The 22,511-nt window shown below is 50.7% G+C and overlaps 1 protein-coding gene across 2 annotated transcripts in view; it reads left to right on the top strand.

Annotated features, from left to right (window-relative positions):
* Nucleotides 1–22,511, top strand: part of RGS12 (regulator of G protein signaling 12) — an 87,873-nt gene that overhangs the window by 38,843 nt on the left and 26,519 nt on the right. The gene's annotated exons all lie outside the window — the stretch shown is intronic.

The raw sequence follows: 22,511 nt of genomic DNA, 5'->3' as shown, positions 1-22,511 counted from the left end.
GAGTTCTGGAAGCCGCTCATTGCAGAGACATGTGACGAGCCTGGCCCTGAGCTGGTGGCGTCCTCCCACACCTGTCCTGACGAGTCCAAGCACGCCGGCTTGCTAAGCAGCAAGCCAAGATTTCAGAGCTCTGGCCGAATTTGAGCAATTCTGGAAATTCGGGTGAGACTCAGGTGCTCTGTGTCCCTTTCCTAGGAAGAGCCCAGTGGGAGAGTTGCGGCCCCGGGGTGGAAACGAAGCCTTCTTCCTGCCTCTAAATAGTATCGTACGTGGGGACTCCTTTCCTGGGAGTGATCCAACACGGGGAGGCCACAGGTGTCCTCTTTGACTGGATGGAACCAGCTCTGATGGAACCTCGTTCTTTTAGCTCAGTGCTGGTTCCAAAGTTCCTACGATACTCATGAAGGTCCTTATGCTCGCAAGTTCCCTTTTGTTTTCCACATGTTTTAATGAATCTATTCTTCCGTTTTTTGAGAGTTGAATTTTCTAGTGTATTTAAAGGTATGAGCCCCGTGTTTTCATGGTCTGCTGGCTGTGGGTCGGAGGGCAGGCGGTGGTGGCCGCAGCAAGACAGGTGTGGGGTTCGAGGGTGCCTGGGGACTGCAAGGGAAAGAGAAACTCAGCGTAGGTTTCTCGATGCTTTCTGTTGTCCCACAACGGCTGGCTTTGGTGGTGGGCCCTGGATGGGGCGGGTGGCACAGTGGGCGGCTGGGCCCCGAGCCTGCGGCCCTGCTCCCCGCCGCTCGTGGAGTACCTGCCAAGCACCTCTTGAATTACAGATGTGCTGATCCCTGAGGCTGGGGCCACGGATCCTGAAGGTTGTTTGGGGATTTACTTATTTTAATAAAAGGAATTACATTCCCTGTTTTACGTACAGTGATAATCATGCCATTTAATCGGTCTTCACCTTAAAAAAAAAGAAATAGGCCCGGTAACAAAATCCAGGACAAAAGTGAGTGGTTTCTATAGCGTTCTGTTCATGCTTACCCTTTCTTTCCTGGTAGAAGAGATTCCTTTCTGTAGGAGATTTATAAATGTGAGAAGTTCAGTTTCATCATAAATATTAAGCCTAATCGTCGTGACAGTTTTGTTCTGTCAGCAGCGGGTGCGGGAGCCCCGGAGGTTGGGAATCTCGTCCACTTAGAATGTGTACAGAGCCAAGCCCCCCAAACATGGGGAGCCCCCAACTCAAGGTCCTGTGTGTCCTTCCTGAGGAAGTGGTGCCCTGCTAGTGGCAGGCAGGGCCCTTCCCCTGCAGGATCTTCCACCCCTGCGGACCTGGGTGCCTCCGGGCACCTTCCGGGCCCTTCTCCGTCTTGGGGCCTCCGTGCCATAGGCTGGAAGGGAGGGGCTCACTATTTCGTGAGCACGCCCTGGATCTCAGGAACTGCTCCAGACAGCGTATATGTGTTTTATTTTGTTTTTTAAATGATTTTATTATTTTCCCACCTTCGATTTCTCTTTTGATTTGTAAGAAGAAAAACTTCCTCATTGAATTTGTATGCTAGTTCTAGGAGGTATACGTTAGATTCTGCCATCTTTGCTGATGAGCACGCTGAGCCAGAAAGAGGCTACACTGATCAGAGTCACACACCAAGTTAGTGGCTGGGATTCAGGGATTCAGACCCTGAGGTCGGCCCGAGCACAGAGCCTGCGGAGGGAACCCGGCTGCTGAGGCTCGTGGCTCCCGTCTTCCCACCCCAGGTCCAGCCCCGGTCCCCCCGTCCCTGACCCCGCTTCCCAGGGACACCTCCCCAGCGGCGGACAGGAGCCTGTTGAGTGGACCCAGGTGGAGGCTCGGGGTGGGTTTCCACACGGGGATGTGTGAGATGCCGTGCCGGCCGGGAGAGTTGGGCTCCCCGAGGGGCCTGGGAGCTCGAGCAGCACACCTGCTCCGGGAGGAGGGCAGGGCCCAGGGAGCCGATTCACAGGTTGGGGTGGTCTCCACGTGGATGTCCCGCGTGGCTTTGGTGAGGAGTCGTCACCCACTCAGAAACACCGTCAGTAACTGTCGTCTTCCGTTTCACATAGCGTCTCTTTATCTCGAAGCCTCTCACCATCTAGTTGTGTGGCTTCGTTTTAAGGAAGTGGACAATGCTGTTTTTGTGATCCTTGTCAACTTGAAGAGATTTTCCACTTTCTCACAAGGAGAGGGGCTCATCGACTGCTCCCCGTAGCCAGACCCCCTGTGCAGGCAGGGTTAGAGGTCGGCCTCTGTGGAGGGCAAGCCAGGACCCGGAGGGGGTGAAGTCCAGGGGCAGATTCTGCCTCCAGGAAAGGAAGGACATTCTAGCATTACAGAGAGGCTTAGAAATGGAGCCGTCGCCCTGTGGGAAGTTATTCAAAACTTGCTCACAGAGGATGCCCACAGCCGAAAACCAGAAGTGCAGAGGTGGGGCCGCAGGCCTCCGGCGTGGCCGCAAGAGGGGCCAGCCGGCTCTCTCAGTCTGGGCTTCGGAACAGTGCGGCTTCCTTGTAATAAACGCTTATTCTTGTATTTTATTTCTCTCCTGTTTCTCACCCCATACCGAGCAGCTTTGCCAGGATTCCCCTCCCACCCAACTCCTACATCCCCAAAAGGTTAGGCTGGTTTCTGCCATTCCTAGATGTGCCTTTTGAAGCTGAGAAGTGAGGAGTGAGGGGGAGCATTCGCGTAAGCGTCCCCACCCCAGGCACGCACGGGCATGGCCACGGGCGCAGTCCCTGCAGGGGCCACGCGACACCTCCGCCCCAGCTGCTTTATGAATGTCACCTCACCCGTCCGGCTCTCAGCTCTCCCCGTGCTGCTCCCAGAGCCTCTCTGTCCCCTTGGGGGCCTGTCCACGCCAGGACGCCTCCCCTCGCTCCCTTCTCCGAAATTGCTGGCCCTCTGCGGCTTGCTCCCCCACTGACACCCAGCTGGGCCTGCTGCTTGCCTGCTCCGAGCCCCGGGGCCGGAGGTGGCGCTTTCCCTCGCCTCGCCAGGCACCGTCCCCCTGCCCTGGTCTCGCATGCCACTCAGGCCACGTCCCCATCTGGCAGCAGCTCCTCAGAGGGGCCTGTGCCCGCCGCCAGCCTTACTCTGAGTCCCAGCCCGGCTTCATTTCTGCCCAGCACGGCCGACGAGGGCCGCCGTCCTAATTATTCATCCGTGTGGTTGTGTTGCCTGCCCGTCCACCCACTAGCAGGTGGCCTCCCTGTGGCGGCTTCGGCACCCTGCGCGGCGGGCGGTACACAGGGTGTCTGCTGGACGAATGACTGAATTAAGGCGTTCACAGGATGCGCAGGTGCCCGCCCGAGCCTCGGTTGGGACAGTGGCTTCCTAAGTTTTTATTTCTTAGCAGAACCCTCTCCAAACACAAGCAGACAAGCTCAGCAGAACTGCATTTGGTAGAGCACAAAAGCAGAGGGTCTGGTTGAGTCATGCGCTGCGACCGTGGCCCGAGCGCTGGAGTGTGGGTGCGCCTTCTTCCCAGGCAGCGGGCCCACATGGGGCAGGTGTGGCCAGTCTCTTGTCTTCCTCCAGAAGCTGCCATCCATCACCTCTTACTACAAACACACATATATTTGAAGTCAGCTGTAAACTCCATGCCATAAGCTAATAGCAGTCATTTCTACTAGTTTTGATTGTTTTAACCTTTAACCTCCTGTTCCAAAATGGAAACCTTTTTTGAAATCAGAAATACCTGATAAAAGACATGTGATCTTTAATTCTTTGTTTTCTGAATGCAGATGGCCTTTGATTTTAAGCCTACTCTCTACCCTGTTTTCTGTCTGCCCTTTCCAGGGGCGTGCACAGTACGGCGAGCCATTGGGCAGTGGGGAGATGGCAGGTGTGTCCCTGGGCTGGCGGGTGAGGGGTGACAGGGTGGCTGAGGAGCCCTGCGCGGCCAGGGCTTTGGGGCCGCTCCGGGCTCCACTGACCCAGCACACAGGCCTTGGCTTTGCAAACTCCGGGGCAGTGCCCGTCCTGCCTCAGTCCTCAGCGCTCAGTAGCGGGGAGATGGGGAGATGTCCCCTGCTCGTTAGTTCCTGTGTAACTGGGAGCCAAGAGGCTGTGCTAGCAGGTTGGGATCATATAGTAACTGTGGTCAGAGTAGAGGGCAACTCCTATGTCATTTTAGCCAGCCACTAAGATCATACATGTCATGGACCTTGGGTCTTGGGACAGGTGCCGTCCGGAAGGAAGGCTGCTAGTTCAGGCTGCGCATCCTCGGCCACACTTGGTACCTGGCCGTGTGCGCTCTGGTCCGTCCCTGCTCCCAGTACCCTTATTCTGCACACAGGCTTCTTGTGGGTTTTTTTTACAATTATTTTAATTTTTCCCAGCTTTATTGAGGCATAGTTGACAAATAAAAATTGTATGTGTTTAAGGTATGTGACGTGATGATTTGATATACATATACGTTGTGAATCAAGATAACACGCCGGGTGCCTGGGTGGCTCAGTTGGTTAAGCGACTGCCTTCAGCTCAGGTCATGATCCCGGGGTCCTGGGATCGAGTCCCGCATTGGGCTCCCTGCTCTGGGGGGAGCCTGCTTCTCCCTCTCCCGCTCCCCCTGCTTGTGTTCCCTCTCTCGCTGTGTCTCTCTCTGTCAAATAAATAAATAAAATCTTTAAAAAAAAAAAAAAGATAATTAACACGCCATCACCTTGCATGGTTACGTGTGTGTGGGGGGTGAGGACCTTAACACTGACCCTCTTAGCAAATCGCAAGTGTACAAGTTTGTGAAGTGTGGTCACCATGTGTACCTGAGGTCCTCAGAACTTACTCATCTTATAACTGAAACTTGGGTAAAGCTTGTAAAGCTTGACCAGCACCTCGGGCGACCCCCTTGCCCCGCCCCTGCTAACCACATTCTGCCTTTTGCCTCTGTGGACTTGACTACAGTTGAGCCTAGAACGACACAGGTTTGAACTGCACACTTAGACACAGATTTTTTTTTTCCCGATAAATACAGGACAGTCCTGTAAGTGTATTTTCCTAATGATTTTCTTTTCTCTGGCCTACTTTATTCTAAGAATACAGCATATGATAACAAATGACACACAGAATATGTGTGGATCAACTGTGTGTGTCATCCGCAAAGCTCCCTCTCAACAGGAGACCATTAGTAGTTAAGTTTTTGATGAGTCAGAAGCTATACATGGATTTTCAGATTTTTGACTATGCGGGGATTGGGGTTAGGGTTAGGGCACCCCAACCCCCACGATGTTCAAGCATCAGCTATATTTTAAATCCCACATACAAGGGAGAATGCACAGTATTTGACTGTCTGGGTCTGGCATATTTCACGTAGCATAACATCCTCCGGGATTATCCATGGTGTCTGGAAGGCAGAATTCCTTCTTGAAGACCAGATAATACTCCACCGTATGGAGATGTCACAATTTCTTTATCCCTTCACCTGTCGACCAACCCTTTTTTCCATGTCTTGACTGTTGTGAACATGAGGGTGCAGATCTCTTTTTGACGTCCTGATTTCAGTCCCTTCAGACACATCCCCAGGGGTAGGACTGCTGGGTCATAGGATAAGTTCTATTTTTATTTTTGAGGAACCTCCATACTGTTTCCACAGCGGCTGCACCAACTTACCTTCCCACCAACAGTGCACGAGGGTCCCCTTTATCCACGTCCTCGCCAACACCTGTTGTTTCTTGTCTCTTTGATGAAAGCCATCCTAACGGGGGTGAGGGAATTCTCACTGGGGTTTTGACTTGCATTTATTTCCCTGATGATGAGGGATGTTGAGGATCTTTCCACATGCCTGTTGGCCATATGTTGTATGTCTTCTTTGGAAAACTGTCTGTGCAGGTCCTTTTTTATCTGGTTACTCGGGTTTTTGGTTACTGAATTGTATGAGTTTCTTATATATTTTGGATATGACTCGTCTACCAGATAGGGTTTGCCAGCCTTCTGCAGAGGGGCTTCTGACGCCATGGCCAGCGCCGAGCAGTTCAGACCTTCAGCCTTGGCGTTCTCTGAGTGTGGCACAGGGCCTGGAAGAGCCCAGGGAGGAGGCCCCGTGGGAGCACGGGGAGGGCCGAGGAGGAGAGTTCTGCTGTGTGCCTGCCCCGCCCCCATCTTGATGCCACGCTGCTAGGCAGGTCCAATGTCCACCAGCAGACTGGTGACTAACCCTGACATCCTCACACACCGGAGCCCTCCAGAGCCCTGAGCTCACTCCTCCTGCCACGGCACACGTCTACACAGAGGACCCCAGGGACGGACGGTGCTCCGCTCATGCCGGAGGCTGGGAGAGCGGGAGCTAAGGCTCCAAGAGGTAAGGCCATGCGGCGGGTGGCAGCTGCGGGGTGATTGGAGCCGACGGGCTCAGCTCCGATGCCGCATCTCCCCTCCCAGCCACAGATGCCGAATCCCCACTTTATTTTTACATGTTCTATATTTGAGGAAAATGAACTTTTTGGGTAAAATGATACATATGTATCATAAATAACTTAGGTAATAAGAAAAAGTAAAACAGAAAACGGCTTAAAGAAATCACCCCAGGGGGCTCCTGGGTGGCTCAGTCATTTGTGCGGCTGACTCTTGATTTCACTTCAGGTTGTGATTTCATGGGTCATGGGATCCGGTCCTGTGTCGGGCTCCCTGGTCCGTGGGGAGTCTGCTTGAGATTTTCTCCCTCTGCCCCCCACCCCTGCTCGTGTTTTCTCTCTCTCTCAAATAAATAATCTTAAAAAAAAAAATCAACCCAAATCCAACCACCCTGAAATAGGTAAACGTCACTGCAGGTGTTTCTCCGGAGAGCAGCTGAGGCTGGGGAACAGCAGGTCGGAGCCACGCTGCCTGGTGCGCCAGGTCATCCGTGCAGATTCGGGTCCCCTGCGGTGTGGCATCGGCAGAGAGGACCAGGCCGGGGGCCCTCAGGCTGCTCGGTGGCTCAGACGCCCAAGGGAGGCCCGGCCAGCAGCCCCCACACGCTCCTCCTGTGTTCCCACCCCTCTTGGGTTCATAGCCACAGAGTACAGTCACCCGTGGAATGCTCAGCCCACGGCTGCGAGCTCCCGCTCTGTGGGGAGTGCGGGAGAGACAGCTTGCCGTCAGCCCTTCCAAGGGCTTCTCTGTCTCTGCTCTTTCACTTGGACTCACTAGCGGCTTTCTAACTGCCCACAGGTGCTCTGTTCCTCACATTTCTGCTGCTTCTGTTCTCATCATACTCCATACAGCCTCGCTGCAAAAGTCTTTATTTCTAAGTCATTAATTTGATTTTCAGACCTATCTCGTCTCTTTTTTCCTCTTTATTGGGTCTGTAATAGTATTGATCTTGAGGAATTTGTTTTGTCAGCTGCGTACTCTCCCCGTTCCCTCCTAGAACATGAAGAATTTTAATGTTCTTTGTGCTATGTTTCCTTTCAGACCAGGCTTTGTGTGTGTCTTTTGCATGTTCTATACCTTCTCTCATCCATGCATCCGTCCATCAACCCATCCAGCCTTCCACTCATCCACGCATCCATCCATCCTTCCATCTAACCCCCCCATCTACCACCCATCCGTTTACCCATCTATCCATTCATCTTCCCATCTATGTAGGTTAGCGGTCGCCATGACCCTGATCACTTTCTGGTACTGACATTCTTCAGCCTAGGGAAACCTCAGCGCTGAGCCCCTGCGTCCTCCCTGCCTGGGCCGAGATCCTCAGAGCCAGCTGGGGATGTACCCACAAAGGTTTATCCCCACTCTCCTCATCTTCCCCATTAGCCTGCCTTACTGAGAATGTCAGGGTTCTGCTGAGTCACCTCCTTCCCCAGGACAACTGCTGGGGACTCAGGGGTGGTCAGGCAGAGAACCTGCAGAAACTTTTTTTTAATCTTTCTTTGGCTTTTCTCCCCTTCCTTTTTTTTTCTTTCTCCTGTTTGAAGCTTATGGCATGAGACGGCCTCCTCCTGTGGTTGCTTTTTGTGAAGTTTGCCGCCCCCCTCCCGCCTGCAGTGGTGTGGGGAAGGGGCCTGGGAGCCTACTTCACGTGCCCGTACTTACTTGGGATGCTGCCATGTGCAGGCTTGTTTTGTTTCTAAATACAACTTTTAGTAGGAAATGAAAGTGGAGAAAGTAGGTTGCTGTAGACGAGAGCTTTACAAATCCCCCTTTTCGCCAGCTCCTCTGGGCACTGGGTGGTGAGGGGCTGGGTCTGGCCGTTCTGTCTCCGGGGCTCAGCAAGGGCTCTGCCCCCCAGAAGTTTGAACACACCTGACAGGCTGAGCACAGCTCCCTGGGCTGCCAGGCCATGTCTTTCCAGGCTCTGTCCCCTCTTTAACTCTGGCTGGACACCCAGTGAACGATGGTGGGCACAGTCTAGATCAGATCCACAGGAGGACCCCCATTTCCTACCTCCAAGCTGGGGGTCTCTGCCTCCTCCCACCAGAAGCCAACCTCCAGCTCTCCATGTGGGTCTGCCTCGAGGCTCTGAGCTCCACTCACTTCACATTCATAGTGTACTTTGATTTCTAGAAGTGACTCTTACTGTTTTAGGTGTTTGAGATTTGGAGAGTCTCTCCCTTAACATCATCCTGCACGAGAATAAATGTAACTCGCAGATAAACTCCCTCTTGCTTCTCATCGTTCACTGGAGATAACTGACTCCTTCTTTGAAACTCCACCTTCACCAGGGTTCCGTGACCAGCGTCCCCCGGGCTCCCACCACGTGGGGCTGCATGGCTCCCAGGCCGCCCTCTGGGGTGCGTCCTCTCTGTCTGTGTCTTCGTCTCCTCTGCCATCTGGGGGATCTGGGGGATCGCCATGCGGGTGCGGAGTCAGGCTGCTGTGAGCCCTGACAGGAGGTGACCCCTGCTGATGGAGTAGCGGGGGGCTGACCTGCATCCGCCTTTATTCAGAGAAGAAGCTGTTGTCATCTCTAGGATTTCTGGCACCTGGAGCTGCGTTCTATAAAATTATGAAAGCGAAGGAGAACTGTAAAACGTTTCAGAGTCATCCCATGTGTTTTTGTGCAGAGTTTTGGTGAATTCACATTTTCTGTATCAGAAAAGCAGTGTAACCTAGCTGAACATTTTTCAAAAATGTTTGCTAAATAGTAGAGATGGAATGTTAATTTGTAATTTGCTGTGTGAGAGGGGCCCTTTTAACCAGAACTCTTTATTTTGGTTTAATATATCACATTCTTTATGGTTTGCTTTAGAACTGAAAAATTATAGCCAGAATAACATAGTGTATTTATGGGGAATGAAGTACTAAGTATTTGTAAACACTAGTCAGACTGTAGATTTTAGTTTGGGGAGGCATGGAAACTTGATTTCTGCCAAGATGCCTTCCAACGTGCTTCTTTCTTTCCAGTTCTATATGATATTTGGAGAGAGTTTTTATTACTAATTCTTTCTTTTTTTTTTTTTTTTAAAGATTTTATTTATTTATTTGAGACAGAGAGAATGAGAGAGACAGAGAGCACATGAGAGGGGGGAGGGTCAGAGGGAGAAGCAGGCTCCCTGCCGAGCAGGGAGCCCGATGCGGGACTCGATCCCGGGACTCCAGGATCATGACCTGAGCCGAAGGCAGTCGCTTAACCAACTGAGCCACCCAGGCGCCCCTAATTCTTTCTTTTTTTTAAGATTTTATTTATTTGAGAGAGAGAACACGAGTGGGGGGAGGGGCAGAGGGAGAGGGAGAAGCAGGCTCCGCACTGAGCAGGGACCCTGACATGGGGCTCGATCGCAGGACCCCAAGATCATGACCTGAGCTGAAGGCAGACGCTTAACTGACTGAGCCACACAGGCGCCCTATTAGTAATTATTTCTTTTGTGAATTTCTTTTTTTGAGCAAACAGAATTTTAAAGTAATAAAGCCAGTGAGCATATACCTACCTCCCAGAAGTAACACATGTTAACATTTGAGCATATTTGCTTTAGACCCTTTTTCTAAAGCATTAAAATCACAGTGGAGGTCCCCTCTTTACCCTTCCTGTGTCCATTCCTCATCCTCCTCTGAGAGGCCCTATCTGGAAGCAGGTGTATATCCTTCCTACTCCAAGGGAATCGATTACTTTGATTCTTGGTTGGGCGGGGGGAGCCTCTTTTATGAAACTGTAGTGTAAAAAGAGTGGAGTGTGCAGGCTGTTTTCATAAGCCGTGTGTCTATCTGGGAAGTGGTTATAGCTCCCGGGCTGCTCAAGTTCTGCCTCTTGATCTGGGAGCTGGTTCCAAGGGTGCATTCACGTGTGAAAATCCAGCTATGTACTTGTGACGTGCATTTTTCAGTCTGTGTTATACTTTCATAGTCTACTGAAATCATATTGTTTTATATGTTGGAGGTTTTTTACCAAAGGACTTTCAAAGTGGTCTAAAAAATTTTAATAGATTCACTCTCAGAATATTCATAAAGTTGCTGAGAAAAAGCATTTTATAGATTGGGTCTAAAACTTGATTGGCCAGAATAATTTAGAGGAAAGGTTTAAAAGTAGACCCTGAGGTTGGGGAAGACTCAGGGCTTTTCCCAAGGGCTCTCTCTGAATGGTTTTTGTGCAAAGAGGGAAAAACTCCCCTGTCCCCAGGTTAGATAAACTGTAAGAAGGTAAAGGGTATGCATCTAGGCATACCACTCAGAAGGCTTTTAAGATTTTCTCTTTATTGCTGGTTTTCAGCAGTTTAACTATGATAACTCTTGGTTTGGTTTTGTTGTGTATGTACTTCTTGAGAATCAGGCATTTCCTACTTTAATTACAAGAATGTTAGGCCACTCGAGCTTTTCCTACCGCCCTGGAGACGTGTTCATTTTTAGTCCTTCTTTTTCTCTCCTACGCTTCACAGTTCGTAGATTCCTTAGCTCCGTCCTTAAGTCCACTGATCTCTTCTTCCACAGTGTCTAATATGCGTTCGTGCTGTCCTGTGACCTACTCACTTCCGAGGCTGTGTCTCTGTCTCGGCAGTGCCCCCTGTGGCTCCTCCAGCCCTTCTGCTCTTTCCTCACTGCGTCCCTGCCTTCCGTACACCCGTGAGCGTGTTCGCAGCATCTCTGCGCGTCTTCAGGTCCTTGGCTGCTAACGCACCATTGCTGTCATTCGTGAGTCTGTCCTGTTGACTGGTTATGGGTCACATTTTTCTGCATCTTCACACGTCTAGGGATTTTCAACTGCTGCTGGATTTTGTGGTCTTCCTTTGAAGAGTACAGAAGTTTGTTTAATAGGCAGTAAAGCTACTTGTGGTTGGCTCGATCTCTTTGAGGCTTGTTTTTAGGCCTTTTTAGGGCAAGTCTAAGGTAGCTTTTCCTGTGGGCTGCCTTAGCCACGCCACTTAAGCCTGACACATGTGTGGTCTCCACTGAGGGGCACGTGTCCAACAAGAACTGCTTGGGACTCTGAGATCCCCCAACCCTGCGTGAGCTGTGGGAGCAGGCCAGCCTGCAGCTGGCCGGCTGCTCTTTGCCCAGCCTTGTGGGGTTTTACCCTGTGCCCGCGTGAGCCGGAACTCAGCAACAGGCCCCAGGGTCTCCTGTGAGCTCCCCGCAGCTCTTTCTCCCCTCGCTCGTGCGGCCCCTGCCGATTCTAGCCACCCTGGGCTTCCCTGAGTCTAGTCTCTGTCTGTCCAGCACAGTGATAGGGCTGTCGTCTGTGTGGCTCCCCCTTCCCCATGCTGCACTCTGTGGGCGCCTGTGGCGGGCTGCTGGGCAGTCTTAGGACTCACCTCACTGATTTCTTTTCCATCAGGAATCAGGGTCTTACAGTGACTGTGGTCCAGTTTTTGAGAGCTGTTGTTGGTCTGTTTTGCCTAGTTTTCTATAATATGTGGCAACCGGTCCCAGTTACCCCATCGGTGCCACACATAGAATTCTTGTGATATAATTTTTTTCACTGTGATTGTGGGATATGGTCTCTCAAATTCTAAACAAAACTCAGACCATGACGCTTTCCTGCACAAAGAACTTCCATGATTTCCCGTTACCTAGGGGATAAAAGCTACCCTCACAACCCAGAAAGAGTGGTTTCTCATCCCCCCAGGCCTGTCCCTGGTGTATCCCGCACCGGCTCAGCGCGGGGCACTTGGAACAGCCAGTGAATGAGCAAACACCGAATTCTGGAATCCAGTAAGCCTGGGTTACCTTCACATTCCTGTAATATTCTGGTGGAATTTGTTGTGGCGCCAGAATGAACCAGTGAAATGAACAAGGAACTCTTGCCCTGACTCTCCCAGACGGGTCTCCTGTGGCCGCCGTAACTAGGCTCTGCCTCCCACTTGGGGGGCATCCTGTGTCTCCAGCACCACCCAGTCCTCTCTAGGAACCAGTGCAGGGGATCCCAGAGGGCCCCAGGAAGTGCCCTTCCTCTGATTGGAAGCAATCTATGCGGGGGCTTACCTCGTCAGGAGGGATTCCTGGCTGTCTAGCTCCATACGGAGAAACACCAGGGGCCCGAGTGCATTTCCTCGAGCTAGGAGGGGCTCTCCTGGGTGCTTCCCATGCTTGAACCCATGTAGTCCCCCCTGTGAGCAGGCAGCTCCCAGTCTGCAGGTCGACAGCCTCGCAGGCCAGAGGGGCAGGGCATCTGACCCTCGCAGTCTGACAGCAGCGCACGCACTTGCCCGCTAACTGCATGTGGACAGGAGGCCCGTCACGGGTTGTCCTGTAGCTTCATCTCAGGTGTAGCAGTGCTCAGCGCATTGCTACCACCAGAAGCAAATCTGTGTGCGCCTCACTTGTCCCAGTTCTTGGCTGCTGAAAAGCTCTCATGCATGTTTGAAGTGTTGCTAAGTCTGACAGTTTTGACATACGTCTTCTTTCCCCAGGTTTACAAAGACAACCCTTTGAGTTAGTCCCCGTTACTCCAGCTCCAGCTCACTGACACAGCAGTGACTGACCTGTGGAGAAATGGCTAGAATCTGGGAGGAAGGGGTCGGCCCCAGGTTGGGTTTGGCCAGGCTCCCTGCGTCTATCCTGCTGGCGGCTGGAAGGAGGTGAGGAACCAGAGCCCCGGACCCACGCGCAGCGTGCCCTCGACCCTCTCTGCCTGCTTTGCTCACACGTGGCCTCTCCATTCTCAGGCCCCGGCTCTTTGCAGGCACACCACTGTTCCCTCCAGCAGATTGCGCGTGCCGGTCACTGTCCCCGCTGCTGGGGAAATGTAAGAGCACAGATGCACAGTTACCTGCCCCCCCTCAGCTGACACATCCACTTGGAACACACATGGGACAGTCCTCACTTAAGACAGCTCCCCATTTTTGTTCCTAACGACAAGTCCCAAAACTCAATCCTGGCTGATTTGAATATAGAAACGGTAGGTAACAACTCTAGAAAGGGATGTCAGTAACAAAGTCTAATAGAATAATTGATTTCATTCTACAAAGTTACGTTTTACATTTCGTGATACTAATTTGGAAAGGCTGTTCTTTCTTCTGTTCTCACGTTTCCTGATATTTCATTCAGACACCTCAGATGTGTTTTTGTTACAACTGTTCTTCGAGCCACGGAGACTTGTTCTTGGGGAATAAGCCATACACTGCAAGTAGACACACACCTGCGACAAGTGGCCTGAGGACTTTCCACAACGTGAACACACTGTGTTACCAGCCCCCGGAAGCCCCTTGTACCCCTTTCCAGTCCCTGACCCCGAAGCGGACCACTAGCCTGACTGCTGACCCCATCGCTCAGTTTGTCTGTTTGTTTTTGAACTTGAACACAATGCGCTCATGCCACACACCCTCCTCGGCGTCCAGCTGCTGTCATTTCATTGAGGCTTATGAGTTTTATACATGCTGTGCATATCAATAACCGTTCATTTCTGTGGCCGTGGCCATGAGTCCACGGGACTGCTGCTGACACTTGAGTGGGTTTTGTCTGCTGGCCGTCGCTGGTGGCGTGCTGTTACATGCCCGTGTGGGACTCAAGGCGAGCATCCATGAGCACTGCTGCTGGGACAGGCGGCTCCACGCTGGCGTAAATACAGCGTTCCAGAACGGTTCCACCGTATGTGCACCAACCAGCATGTGTGGGGTCACATCCTCTCCACACTTCACATTGTCCCTTTGCATTTTATCCATCAAGTAGGGAATATGGGGCGTTGGGGCGTGGTTTGCGATTGCAGTTCCTTGATGACCAGTGAACCGAGCACCTTTTGCGTTTTTGGCCCCTTGGATATCCTCTTTGTGAAGTGCCTGTGCAAGACTTTTGCTCATTTTTCTATCAGATCATCTCTCTTTTCTTATTGATTTGTAGAAAATTTAAGAAATATATCCTAGAAATCAGCTTGTCTTAACTTTGTGTGTATAGGTAAGCCCCTCTGTGGCTCACCGGTTCACTCCGCTAGTGGTGCCTTCTGCGGTCCCGTGACCGTGAAGGTAAAGCCATTGTTTTAGTGTTTCCCTCTGAAATCTCAGATCATCTGGAAGCAGTTTCTTGGGCACAGTGTGAGTCGGGGGACAAGACTCGTCTGTCCCACCTGAGGTCCAGCTGACCTGGTCCCAGGTGTCGCAAACGCTGATCCTCTCCTCACTGAATTGAAGCAGCACCTTTATCAGGTAATCATATATTTGCGGGTCTGTTTCTGGCCTCTGTCTTTTGTTCCATTGGCCTCTTTGTCTGTCATTGGGTCGACACTTCATGCTGTAATTACTGTCACTCTTGGAGCGCTATGAGATCTGTGGTGTAGTCTCAGCTTTGTGTGCCTTCAGGGTCACTCCTGCTCTTCCGGGCACCGTGCATTTGCTCGTGCATCTCAGCCAGTGTGTGTGTCCCTGGCCGTACTCCAGTCATCTTCGCTTCTGTCTCAGCTGGTCGAGATATAGCACTTCTGAGTGACGCTTTCCCTGGAAATGTTATTATAAAGCCACAAACAGCCATTGACATTAAGACCGTTGGGTGTAAAAATTTGTTTTGTAACTGTACATTTGTGATCTTCGTTATGTAGCCACTTACTGCCTTGCTCTATAAAAATCTTGAGGTCATTCCCCAGGAATAAACACTAAATCTGGCTTGGTTTATTTGTCTTTTAACCAACTATTTCTTTTAGGTGACTGATCTCCATAACTACCTAAAACCAGGATTAACTGAGATGATTTCAGGCTAATGTGTCACCCTCAAATAGATTCCATTGTCCAAAATAAGGTGAGGGAGAAGCCTGCAACATATGAGACTTTTTGAGGATTTGTGTATAAGGTGACCCATCACATTAGAGAGAAGCCAGTGGAAAGACCATGCCTGCCTGTGGGTAACTGGTGGACCGTGGTCAGGTGTGATGTTGTTTGGAGTGGCAAAGGTGCGGGGCCTGACCCAGCCAGGGGTCGGCATGGCCGAGCAAAGCTGAGCCTGAAACATGAATTGAGCTTAGCCCTAGTATGGGTTTGGGGAGACAGGAGGAGTCAGGAGAAGGCAAGAAGGGGCAGTGAGGGGCAGCGGGGAACCTGAGAGAGAATGCCTGTGTCCACCGGGGAAGCGTGGAGTGAGGAGACAGGGTCCCCAAGCTGACCTCTGGGTTTTCGCTTTGGCACCTAGGGGATGATCATGGTATTTGCAGGGATGCGAAGGAGTAGGATGGGGAGAAACAGACAGTGAAGCAATAACAAGAGTTCTGCTTTGGACCTGGGGTTTTCGAGATGCTCACTCAATGTGCAAGGGGAGATGCTGTGTAGACAGTTAGATAAACAGATATAGAATGCAGAAAGTTCGGGAGTCATCAGTGTATCAGTGGAATTGAATGCCTGGGTAAGCTTGAAGAATTAGAGATGGTGCAGAAAAGGCAAGTCTCAAACCTTCAGGGTGAGTGGGGGCGCTGGAGTGTGAGAGGCATTGGGGTGCACAGTGAGGCCACAGCCCACCTCTGCCCCTGGTGGTGTGCCTCAGTGCTCCCATCTGTGCAGGGGGCCCCGGGACCGACTCTCAGAGTTAATGCACGCGGCGCCCTGCGGGCAGCACCCGGCGCATCATCACAAGCTGTGGCGACCGAGCTACCGCTTAGTGTCGCCATTGTTGTTCTGATTGCGTTTCAGTGTAATGGAACGCTGGAAGCAGATACAGCTGCCCAGAGGGACTGGGCAGAGAAGGAGCCTAGGGCAGGTCCTGAAGAAGATTTCAAGTTCGATGGAAGAGAAAAACATCAAACAGCACAAACTCTCTACTTAGATTGTTGCAAGTCCAACTTTAAAACAAACAGCCCTGGCAGATTGAAATACTTAAATGAAAGAAGATATAACAGGCAGATACTAAGAAAGAAAAACTGGTATGAGAATACGAATCTTGGACAGAATAACACATAGTGAAAAAAAATGTAAGAAAAGAAGCTCTGTGCACCAAAAATAGAGCATCTCATTTACAAAGCAAACTTAGATGGGACCACAATACACGTGGACACGTACTCCTGGAGAGAGACTGTGACATACCTTTTTCAGAAACTAAGACATCGAGCTGGTAAATAAATGGAAACATAAAATCTAACAAGTGTATATAGAACTTTATACCCAATAGAGAATATACTTTTTTCCAAAGGTGTTGACTATAGTTGACTATTATCCTATGCCACAGATGGAATTGTTACAGATTTTAAAAATATTTATAGCATACAGAGCACGTCTACTGACAGTCGTGTAATTAAATAGATGTCAATCACAAAAAAGACAACAAAAAATAATTCACACATGGACAGTTCAAAGCTATACTTCTAAATAATCTGTGGGTCAAGGAGAAAATTAAACTGGAAATTACAATACAGTTTAGAACTGCTTCCCAATTATAGTGCTACATATTAACACCATGGGATGTAGCCAAAGTGGTTTCCAGAGAAAATTTCATAGCATTAAATGTATATATTATAAAAATGAACAGTTAGAAAATATAGGAGCTAAGCTTTCAACATAAGAAGGTAGGAAAATAGAACAGAAAAATAAGTGCAAATTAAGATTAAGGAAATAAAGCAGAAACTAACGAGCCATTTATTCATTTAGCAATTATATTTTGAGCTCCTACTTTCTCCTGCTTTCTTCTAAAAACTGTTTTGGGCACTGGAGATACATTTGTGAACAAAACAGGGTCCCTGACTTCATGGGACTTATATTTGGTAGTTGAAGAGTACAAGCATATAAACGGATTATGCTGTGTTAGTAGAGTGATAGAGTAAAACCATATGATTATCGTAATAGAGGCTAAAGGAGTACCAGATAGAATTGCCCGCTCTGATTTTTAAAAGTTATACTTGATGGTTAAACATCAGAAGCATTCTCATTAGAGCCAGGAATAAGGCAAGGATGTTCCCTGTCTCAGCAACTATGTAACATTGTATCGGGAATTCTGGCCAACAGTATAAGGCAAGAAAAGAAATACGTTCAAAAAGCTTGGAGAGGAGGAAACCAAATTATCATTATTCTTGAATGTTATTAGCATCGAAATAGAAAACCCAAAGCACATCAATCAGATGGCCAGGCCTTTCAGAACTCTAATAGAATTCAGAAAGACAAAAATTAGTAGCTTTCCTAAACAATACACATTGTTTCTATGGGAACATATATATGTTGGTAAAAGCATTAAAACATATCTGGAAAGATCAACACCAAATTAATAAGATGGGTTTTCTCTGGAGAGGGAAGATAGGGCAGGGATTTTAGGTAATGGTCAATAGAGATTTTAGATTTATGTTTAAATTTTTTAAAGGAGAAAATATTTCATGAATTGTGCATTAAAACCGCAAGATACATATAATTTCAAGTTACGTGCCTTTCCACCTGTACCACATCATTAGCTCGTGTATTTGGATACATGACCCACTTATTCAACTGATGTTACTGATGCCTCCTATGAGCCTGGCAGTGTTTGTCACAATCCTGAGTAAGGAGGGGACTCACGGTATCCCCGTGGAGTCGGCACATGACTTTTACCACAGTTTTACAGAAGGGTGAGTCCCAGGCCCAGCTGGGAAGACTGGGGCGCTCATTCAACCAGGCAGCGTGACTCTGGAACCCATGCTCTGAGCCACCACACCTCTGCCAGGTGGAGCTGGGCTGGAGACTCCTACTCCTAGGACAGAGCTTTGACCTCCAACAAATATCTATCAAATGAGAACCAGAGGTGGCCCATTTACCTCCCAGTCATCTTAAATGTCCCCACCCAGTTTTAGGAAGAAAACGTGGGGAATGGGCTCCCCGTATAGCGGAGCTCCGATCATCTGCTTATTCCCCAGAAGAGTCAGGCTTGACAGATCCCCGTGGCCAGCCTGTGAGGTGGGCACCCCAGGCTTCAGTACCACCGGCTGGAGAAACAGTCTGCTGGCTGCGGTCCCGGGAGCCTCGCAGCCCCTGCTGCTGGAGGAAGAGCAGGTGAACACCAGCTTTCTCTGGGCCAGGGAGGCTGAAGGCTCCCAGGGAACATGGGACCAGCATGGGGACCAGATTTTTGGAACCCAGTTTTGGACAAATGACTTTTTAAATATGATTGTTTTCTTTGGAAGCCATAGAAGGGGCACAGATATTCCATAGTGTTTGGTTTTCTATCTACCCTACCATCTTCATTAAAACGCCGTGACTCCATAACTGCCCCAGAAGGCACGGATTATGGCTGCACTGTGTGTACCTGCCACATAAAGTCGGTCTTTTCCTTTGTCTCACGATTACCTTTCTTTCGCTCGCAGGAGTGGGCCCTGAGCGCTGTCCCTGGGGAAGGACGTTGCCTGCCGCAAACATCCTTTAGGGTCGTGTGTGCTCGATCCTTTTCATTTCTTGAGGGCCAGCGCTCCAGCCCCCGGGCCTGTTGGGGAAAGTGCCCCTGCCCTGTCTCCCCCTGCCCCGTGTCAGTGCAGGCCCAGGGCCCGTCGCTGTGCCTTTAGTATTCTGTGCGGGTGGCCCTACCTCGGCTGTGGGGAGGGGTCAGCAGCATTTTGAGTCTTCCTGGTGGAGCTCAAATTTGGGGTCCTTGGGCTTCTGCATCGGGCAGTGTCCTGTGGACAGGGCAGGCTGCAACTGGGAGAGCTACACTTCCCGTGTGGCCCTTGGCACAAGAATAAAAGAACACTGCTTTCATAAAGTATACATGTTTTACTCAGTGGAATGAAATAAATTGATTTCACAAAGAATTAACTAGTAAGTGAATAAGGCACATTTTTTAGGTCTAAACCAGTGTAATAAATGAATTTGATGATGGCTCATCTTTGAAAAATGTCCCATGTGCCCTTTGGGGAGTCCCGGAGGCTCCCTGTGGTCGGATGCCACCTTCAGTCACTTGTGGTCGTTAGTGGATGGCTCTGAGACCAGAATCCTGAAAATTCAGTGTGACAAGCGGCAAGATGCACCCGTCTCCGCTTGTCGCCTCACACTTCCCACACTGACCCTTTTCGGTTACTGTTCTGCCCACTCCCGTGGCCTCGTGAGCTCCTGCAGCATTTTACCCCATCTGCTTGGCATTTCCTTCTCCAGAAGGACTTGTGCCATTTCAGACGTGGAGAGCATGTCTTGCTCTGCTCTTCCAGAACAGTGAGAAATCAGACTTCTAGTGCCGACTGAGGAAAGGCTCAGAATGTAGATTTCCCCTATCTGGGCCCACGTGTCTCCGTGCCCCCAAGCCTCCATGTGAATTGTGGGGTGTCTAACCTCACTGAGTCCTACACCTAAGACTGTGCATTTGATTCTGTGTATATTTTATCTAAAAAAGAACTACAAAGAAAGACTGACTGCAGTTAGTAGGTTTATTTTTTGCAGTGGTGTGGGTTAGCCGTTCTTAAATGATCTTGTAGAGAGTTCAGGTGTATTCTGGGCTTGAGCAAATGAGCAAATACAATCCAGGACAATGGGATCCCAGTTCCCCACGGTTGGGGAGGGAGTTATAGGAAAGGGAGAATGTGCTTGGGGTTGGGTCGGAGTTGGAGGTGTCAATATGAACTCATGGTTCTAGTAGATGTACAGATAAATGTGGAGATGCTCCTGTGGCTGTGTGCGCGCGTGTGAATCTATTTCCTAGCTCTATCCGCTGGAAAGTTCTGGAAACAGTGAGACCGGCCAGTGGCTGCAAGCACCCCTCGTGTGCAGATCTTGGTGCCCGAATACCACTCTTCAGTAACAGGAACCAGCGGTCCCTGACGCCACGCCTTACTTGCTGGTCTGGAGCAATGAAAGCGCACTTGAAAATCAGGAGACACTCAGGGCGCGTGCAGGCTCACGGGAAGGACACGGGCCAGCGCCACGGGAGGCAGAGCATACAAAAAAGGGAGGAGAAAAAAACCAGATATTTATGGATTATAAGCCACTGAATAAAATAAAACCCCACTGAGTGCCTGCTCCTCTAGATAAATGAATTTGTAAAAATGGGGAAGAAAGGAAAGCTCTTCCTTACAGCGGACTTCTGACCGGAAGTGGAGGAGGGTGGTGGCCACGTGCTGGATGGGGGACCAGAGTCACCTGTTGCCCGCCCCCCCGCAGGAGACAGCAGCCCTGTGGTGGGGGAAGCAGATGCCCCACCCAAACATCACCAGGATTGCAATAAACTGACATTCTGTGCTTCCTAATGAGAGGTGCCCAGAAGGACATACGTCACTGCCTGAGGATTCCCGCCAAATCACGAGGAAACATCAGACAGCCCACATTGAGGGGCAGTCTACAAAATAATGGTGAGGGTGGAGGTCTGGAAACACAAAGGCCGGGAGTTTTCAGAGAGACATGACAGCTATGTGAGCTGAATTTGATCCTGGGCTGACCTGGGGAAATAGCTAGAAATGACATTGTTGATGACACTGGAGTACGGACTGTGGTGCTTTTCCCAAGTTTGGTCATAGTGCTGCATTTGTGGAGGAGACTGTCCTCGTTCTTCGGAAATGCACACTGAAGGATGTAGGGGCAAAGAGGGGCGCCATCTGCAGCTAAATCTCCAACAGCTTGGTACGTGTGTGTGTGTATGTGTGTGTGTGTGTGTGTGTGTGTGTGTGTGTAGAGAAGGAGGATGGGAGGGAGGGGGAGAGACAGGATGATCTGGCAAATAGGGCAGAGTGTAGGTAGCTGTCTGGTGAATCTGGGTAGAGGGTGTGTGGGAGTTCCTTTTACTATTCTTGTCACCTTTCTGCAAGTTTGAGAGTGTACGAAAATAAAAAGTCGCCCCCAGAAGACGGCACTTAGAGCCCTCAGAAAGGGGCAGTTTTAGTGCAGGTGAGGGTTTGCACGCACCTGCTGGCTCAGCCCCCTGTGCCGCCCCGTCTGATTCGCTGCCCTGAGGGCTCCGCCTTTGGGAGCCGCACCAGCCGTGGCTCCAGTGACTCGGCCTCTTCACCTGCTCTGGCCTCGTGCACGAGGGCGGGGGGCGCCTGGGGCCGGGAGACCCTGCGGCCCGGAGGGAGCAGAGCCCGCTCCTACACGCTGCTGCCGCCCCGCGAATGGTTGTGGGGTGTCTTCACGTGCTTCAGAAATGTGAGGCTAGAAAGGTCGTTGATGGGGAAGCAGGACCCGCGGGGGCCACGCTTCGTCTCTCCGTCCTTCCAGAACTGTCAGGGGCCACCGAACACCTGCGCAGGAGAACCGCGGGAGAACCGCGTCCCCGTGGGGACGGCACACCTCAGCCAGGGCCGGTCCCGCCCCCTGCAGGTTTTGAAAAGAAAGCTTCCGCGCTTCTGCTAAAAATGCGCTGCTTTATGACCCAACTCAATACTTGTTCCTGACACCCTGCAGTTTTGGGTGAACTCTCTGGTCTCATTTTGAAAAGACAGGCCTTTGTGTTTATGGGATTTAGAAGAGTTTTCAGCTACATCGGGAAATCCAAGTTTAAAAGCCTCACAATTATCATAAAAAGCTACGAGGATTTATTTTTTCTCCTTTCCCACTGGCAGTTTCACGGAAAGCGCGGCAGCCTGTGGGGAAGCTCTGAAGGAGGCTTCCCCCTGGGCACGCGAGCCTCCAGCACGCAGCTTCTCTAGCTGAGCTCTGCCCGACTAAATAATTCAAGTTCCGTGAGCAGTGGTGGCTAAAGGTCTCACCGTGAATTATGCATGCAGCCCCTGTGATGCTCTGTGTTGAATAGACTATTGGTTTCCTCTGCGTGAGCCCGAAGGGGGAGCACCGCCTCTATCGGCCTGGCCTGCGGACCCAGGTTGCCGGGGAGTGAGCTAACCGGCCTCCTTGGGGAGCGTGAGCTGGGAACAATGTCTCTGTGTGTGGCCCGAGCCTTTGCCCAGGGCCCTGGGGGCTGTGCCGGCTGAGCCTGGTATGGATTCGGAGGGGTGGTTTGCGGTGAATGGTTGGAAGTATTTGGTTAAGTGGCATCACGGTGGCTCTTATCAGCTTTACCCAGGTAAAGTCCCTCGTGGTCTGTGCGCCTTGTCGTGCTTGTCGGGGGCTGGCTGACCTGAGCAGGCTGCAGGTATGTTTGCTCAGGGGGCTCAGGGGGCCGGGGGCAGGTAGCCCAGGATCCTGACCTCGAGTTGTGATTTACACGTTTAAGGGGCTTGAGATGATGGTTTGGACGGGATGTTCCGGTGAGGTAATGGGCTAAAGCCTTGTGGTGCGGAATTAGCTATAAGATTGTAATCCCAGGCGTTGTCGACATCATTTCTAACACGTAACGGGCATGTTTATCCAGCCAGTATAAAGGTGGGGGCTTTTCTGGTTTTCAAGCAAAT

Source organism: Neomonachus schauinslandi, chromosome 2, assembly GCF_002201575.2.
Source record: "Neomonachus schauinslandi chromosome 2, ASM220157v2, whole genome shotgun sequence".
NCBI lineage: Eukaryota > Metazoa > Chordata > Mammalia > Carnivora > Phocidae > Neomonachus > Neomonachus schauinslandi.
The sequence above is the reverse complement of the archived record's forward strand: the minus strand, read 5'-3'. Positions and strand labels throughout refer to the sequence as shown.